At 42.6% G+C, this 6000-nt stretch overlaps 1 long non-coding RNA gene across 1 annotated transcript in view; it reads right to left on the bottom strand.

Moving 5' to 3' along the window:
• LOC107982374 (uncharacterized) overlaps window positions 1-5457 on the bottom strand; it is a 46981-nt gene extending 41524 nt beyond the window's left edge. The window contains exon 1 of the long non-coding RNA XR_010003410.1: window positions 5287-5457. This is a non-coding gene — a long non-coding RNA (uncharacterized LOC107982374). The remainder of the gene's footprint in view (window positions 1-5286) is intronic.
• Window positions 5458-6000: the final 543 nt, after the last annotated feature.

Genomic DNA, 6000 nt, shown 5'->3' on the forward strand with positions numbered 1-6000 from the left:
TGCACAAGAAGTGGAAAAGGGGAGAAATCACCAAAGAAGAATTCAAACGTATAGCCAACACCTGCAGGGAAAAGGTTCACAAGGCTAAAGCGCAAAATGAGCTCAGGCTTGCCAGGGACATAAAAAACAACAAAAAAGGCTTTTTTGCTTACGTTGGTAGAAAAAGGAAGAAAAAGGAGGCGATAGGGCCACTGCAAGGAGAAGATGGGGTGATGGCGACAGGGGACAGGAAAAAGGCAGAACTGCTTAATGCCTTCTTTGCCTTGGTCTTCTCACAAAAAGAAAGCCATCTTCAACCTCAGCAACATGGAATGGACGAAGGATTGGGGGAAATCCAACCCCAAATAGGGAAACAAGTTGTCCAGGAACACCTGGCCGCTCTAAACGAATTCAAGTCCCCAGGGCCAGATCAGCTACATCCAAGAGTATTGAAGGAACTAGCGGAAGTTATTTCAGAACCACTGGCAATTATCTTCGAGAGTTCTTGGAGAATAGGAGAAGTCCCGGAAGATTGGAGGAGGGCAAATGTGGTCCCTATCTTCAAGAAAGGAAAAAAGAACGACCCAAACAATTACCGTCCGGTCAGCCTCACATCAATACCAGGAAAGATTCTGGAAAAGATCATTAAGGAAGTGGTCTGCGAACACTTAGAAACAAATGCGGTCATTGCTAATAGTCAACACGGATTTACCAAAAACAAATCATGCCAGACTAATCTGATCTCTTTTTTCGATAGAGTTACGGGTTGGGTCGATACAGGGAATGCTGTGGATGTAGCCTACCTGGATTTCAGTAAGGCCTTCGACAAAGTCCCCCACGACCTTCTGGCAAACAAACTAGTAAAATGTGGGGTAGACAAAACTACGGTTAGGTGGATCTGTAATTGGCTAAGCGAACGAACCCAAAGGGTGCTCACCAATGCGTCGTCTTCATCATGGAAAGAAGTGACAAGTGGAGTGCCGCAGGGCTCCGTCCTGGGCCCGGTTCTGTTCAACATCTTTATTAACGACTTAGACGACGGGTTAGAAGGCACGATCATCAAGTTTGCAGACGACACATAACTGGGAGGGATAGCTAACACTCCAGAAGACAGGAGCAGAATTCAAAACGATCTTGACAGACTAGAGAGATGGGCCGAAACTAACAAAATGAAGTTCAACAGGGACAAATGCAAGATACTTCACTTCGGCAGAAAAAAATGGAATGCAAAGATACAGAATGGGGGATGCCTGGCTTGACAGCAGTGTGTGCGAAAAAGACCTTGGAGTTGTTGTGGACAACAAGTTAAACATGAGCCAACAATGTGATGCGGCAGCTAAAAAAGCCAACGGGATTCTGGCCTGCATCAATAGGGGAATAGCGTCTAGATCCAGGGAAGTCATGCTCCCCCTCTATTCTGCCTTGATCAGACCACACCTGGAATACTGTGTCCAATTTTGGGCACCGCAGTTGAAGGGAGATGTTGACAAGCTGGAAAGCATCCAGAGGAGGGCAACTAAAATGATTAAGGGTCTGGAGAACAAGCCCTATGAGGAGCGGCTTAAAGAGCTGGGCATATTTAGCCTGCAGAAGAGAAGGCTGAGAGGAGACATGATAGCCATGTACAAATACGTGAAGGGAAGTCATAGGGAGGAGGGAGCAAGCTTGTTTTCTGCAGCCCTGCAGACTAGGACACGGAACAATGGCTTCAAACTACAGGAAAGGAGATTCCACCTGAACATCAGGAAGAACTTCCTCACTGTGACAGCTGTTCGACAGTGGAACTCTCTCCCCCGGGCCGTGGTAGAGGCTCCTTCTTTGGAGGCTTTTAAACAGAGGCTGGATGGCCATCTGTCGGGGGTGATTTGAATGCAATTTCCTGCTTCTTAGCAGGGGGTTGGACTGGATGGCCCATGAGGTCTCTTCCAACTCTACTATTCTATGATTCTATGATTCTATGATAGTCTCTTCCTTCTTCAATACTCTCCTATGATCACACTAGATTTTTTTAAATGTCCCCATTTTCATTTCCTTCTTTTTTATCACCCCATGAAGGTAGAACAATTTATGGAAAAAATAGTTGTAGGAAAGGTTTCCGCTTATAAAGCAGAATATATTGAATGCTGTGTTGAAATGCTTTTCCAAACTAGAGCTTGGAAAGGTCACTTTGAACTGTAGTCTAAAAACTGTAGCTGTAGCCTAAACATATTTTTCCAGGCTCTGTCTCTAGCAGTCAGAGATTACTGCAGAACCGCCTCCCCTCAACACGAACCCCATCACTGCCCACATAATGCAGTTCCAAACTCCATTATATGGCAGTATAGATCCAGACTCAGTTATACATTTGGAAATGCCTCCGTGTGCCTAAACAATCTATCATGCCAAATTGTAAGATAAATGTGAATTATATGCACACTGTTTTTTACTGTTGGCTAGTTTGTACATTTGTGAATGTTCATGCAATTAAATGACTGGGTGAAACAGATGCTCATACCCATGCATGCAATGACACATTCAAACACTCCCCAAGGATCCCAAAAGGTAAGCTCTCAGGGGTTTTAGGGTTTGAGATACTAACCACGATTCTATAGAAAGCAACTGAGCTATTGGTAGCCTCTTAAGACTCCAAGCTGCCTCATTAAGCATTCTGTGCTTTTTTTTTACCATCTCTTGTTTGTAGCCTTTATATCAAGTGGGGTCACTGTCTGGGGATGTTGTCACAGAAATTCCACTCATGACTGCCTGGAAGGAATCTCCCTTTGTCCCTCAAGCTGGTAGAAATCAACTGGCAAAAATAAACATCAGAATCAGAAAGGACTTCAGGCCAGGCCTCATGCCACAAGCTGACTGGCGGAGTTGTTCATGCATTTTGCTGCAGAAAAAAACATGCAGTCTGTGCAGTCTGTGCTGTGATCTCATGCATGCAATCTACATCTTGCTTACTTAGAATGAGAATGCCTCTGCCTCATTAAAGAGGCAGTTGCAAGCATTTCGTATGATGAATCAGAATCAAAGCTTCACTGTGGCCATATCTAATTTACTTAACTAGACATCTTTGGGCCCATCCACACAGTACCTTTATCTCAGGAGCCCCCAGTTCAAAATGGCGGGTGCCCAAATGACGTCCCTTGAAAACATGGAAGGAATTGCTACAAAGCACTAAAAATGCAAGATTTTCAGTTGCGGGAATATCCCAGCTCTGGCCGGAAAATGTGGATAATCAAATCTCTGTATGTTCCTACACTTTAAAAAAAATTGGATTTTTATGATGGTTTGTTCCCAGGTTATACATGTCAGTTCCTAGTTGGTTTTATCCTAAAAACATGGCAACAGTTGACTAGAGAGTAAAAACTTTATCCTGGCCAGAGAAACAATAAAACAAAATTTCCTGCGGACGTCCAGCACTGGTCATCTTGCAGGCTTCGAAATCCTGTAATGAAGCAGCAAGTTTGGACACTGCAGGCAGAAATCCCGGGGACCAACAGGTCTGTGTGTGGACCTGCTCTCAGGTCCTGAGGTTTTTTGCCCCTCATGGAAAACCCACGATTTGGTGCTGTCTAGAAGTGCCCTATGAGTGTTGCATGCTGCTTTCTTTTGCAGAAGTTAAATTTTACCATTATATGATGTCAAAAAAAGTTTCATTTTTCTTTTTATCAATTGTACAAAGCTACCCTGTTTCCCCTAAAATAAGATATCCCCAGAAAATAAGACCTAGTAGAGGTTTTGCTGAATTGCTAAATATAAGGCCTCCCCCGAAAGTAAGACCTAGCAAAGTTTGTTTGAAAGCATGCCCGCCGAATGGATCGGTAAATGTATATACCATAAAGTGTTGTACATGGAAATATTGATAGTAACAAGAAATTCTTGATAGGATTCACAGTTTGTCTGGTTATGCTGGTTTATGATGACAACTACTGTACAGTATATAATAAATGTTCATTTTTTGTTCAACAATAAATGTGAATTCTTCTTCATGGACAAATAAGACATCCCCTGAAAATAAGACCTAGAGCATCTTTGGGAGCAAAAATTAATATAAGACACTGTCTTATTTTCGGGGAAACACGGTACTAATCCATGACAGCTGCTCAATCACCAATAGCAGCTACATACCCTCATTATTGCAACTCTTTGTATTTTGCAATAGAACTGGTTTTCTGATCCATGGTCCCATGGTTGTATTTACACATATCTTTGTAATACTACCTTCCTGCACTTCCACTGCTCTGTAATTTTAAAAATGCTGGAACATGTTTGAGGTTTAGATGGGGTTCACAGCCACAAAGTGCTGATGCACATTAAGGATGTTCTTTTGCATGATTTTGTGGGCGTTTGTTATCTGGCATCGCAGTTTGAAGCTAGCTTTAAACTGCATTAAATGATTAGTGCATATGGGACCGTGGTCATATAACAGTGGTGATGGTCCTGCTTCAATGCTGGTATGCCTCCCTCATGTGATAAAATCCAAAATCTACAATCTGTAAAATCATCATCTACAGCTGGTCTGCATTTTGGGGAGAAAATTTGATGAACCATCTCAGTGCTATGATGGCTGGAAGTGATATGGGTTGAAGTTCAAACCATCATAAGGAGAATGTAGGGAAGCCACACAAAAAAAAGAAAGAAATTGTATGTAAATTTTGTACAGAAAATTTGAACTAGGAGACAGTTCACCATCCAGTTTTCTTTCCCCTTTCATTTTCTTAATGTATATATCATCCTCAGTGTATTTTTGTTCCCTCTCTTTGTGACTATGGGCTCTTCCACACAGCCATATAACCCAGAATATCAAGGCAGACAACCCACAATATCTGCTTTGAACTGTGTTATCTGAGGCTACACTGCCATGTAATCCAGTTCAATGTGAATTTTATACAGTTGTGTGGTAGAGGCCTATATGATATTCTGACAGTTGTGTTGTTTCTGAGCCACTTCTTAAAAGAACCTACAAGGGCCCATTCCACACAACTGTACAAAATCCACATTGAACTGGATTATATGGCAGCGTGGACTCAGGGCCCATCCAGACAAGGCCTGTATCCCAGGCCCTCTCACATTTTTACTGGAGGTGTCCAAACAACATCTCCACTAAAAGAGGATTAATTCGAAACAAAGCAGGAAAACCCTGCTTTATTCTGAATTAATTAGATAGCCCATTAGACCTCCACCTTTACGAATGGCCTGGGTCTAATGGGCTTTGGGCCCTGTATGGACAGGTCCATGAGGAGTTCTGGGAGTCCAGAGATGTGAGATACCCCCCCTTCCCAAAACCCCCCACAAAAGCCTTAAAAAGAGAAAATAATTTACCAGATCGCCATTAGGCCTCGCAGCATACTTGCTGGAATGTACCAATTACACACAAGGAAGCGAGGGGGGGGGTGTCAAATTGCTCCTGCCTTCCTTGGCCTTCTCACGCGTAATTGGTACATTCCAGGAAGAGTGTGATGAGGGCATCTGGAAACACACACACACAAACACACACACACACACAGAGAGAGAGAGAGAGAGAGAGGAGAGAGAGAGAAAGGATGGATGTTGAGATGGTGTGTGGACTGTAATATGGACCCAATCAGGTTTTTTTTAAACCTGATTGGAAGCACATTAAATTCCTGTCTGGAACTGTCCTCAGATAACCCAGTTCGAAGCAGATATTGTGGATTATCTGTCTTGATATTCTGGGTTATATGGCTCTTTGGAAGGGCTCATGGTGAAAAGGGGACTGATGATTGAAAACAGAAGGGGAAAGGCAGAGAGTCTCTTGTCAGTGGCTTTCCCAGAACATAAAAATTAAAAACTAAAGGAATAAATGTTTCATGAAGTTATTTTCAGAATTCAAACTTCCTTAAGTGTCATAGCCTGTTTATTACTCTATGGATTGCACTTGCGTTTATGGGGAAGAATAAGAGATTGGCAGATGTAGAAAATCAACAGCTAATTAATACCTTCTCCTTTGGGGTGGGCTTTTTTCTCTTAAGATTGTTTTTTAAAGCCCTTCTTATTTTCTGGCATAAATAATGTTGC

The sequence above is a fragment of the Anolis carolinensis genome, chromosome 2 (genome assembly GCF_035594765.1).
Source record: "Anolis carolinensis isolate JA03-04 chromosome 2, rAnoCar3.1.pri, whole genome shotgun sequence".
NCBI classification, from domain to species: domain Eukaryota; kingdom Metazoa; phylum Chordata; class Lepidosauria; order Squamata; family Dactyloidae; genus Anolis; species Anolis carolinensis.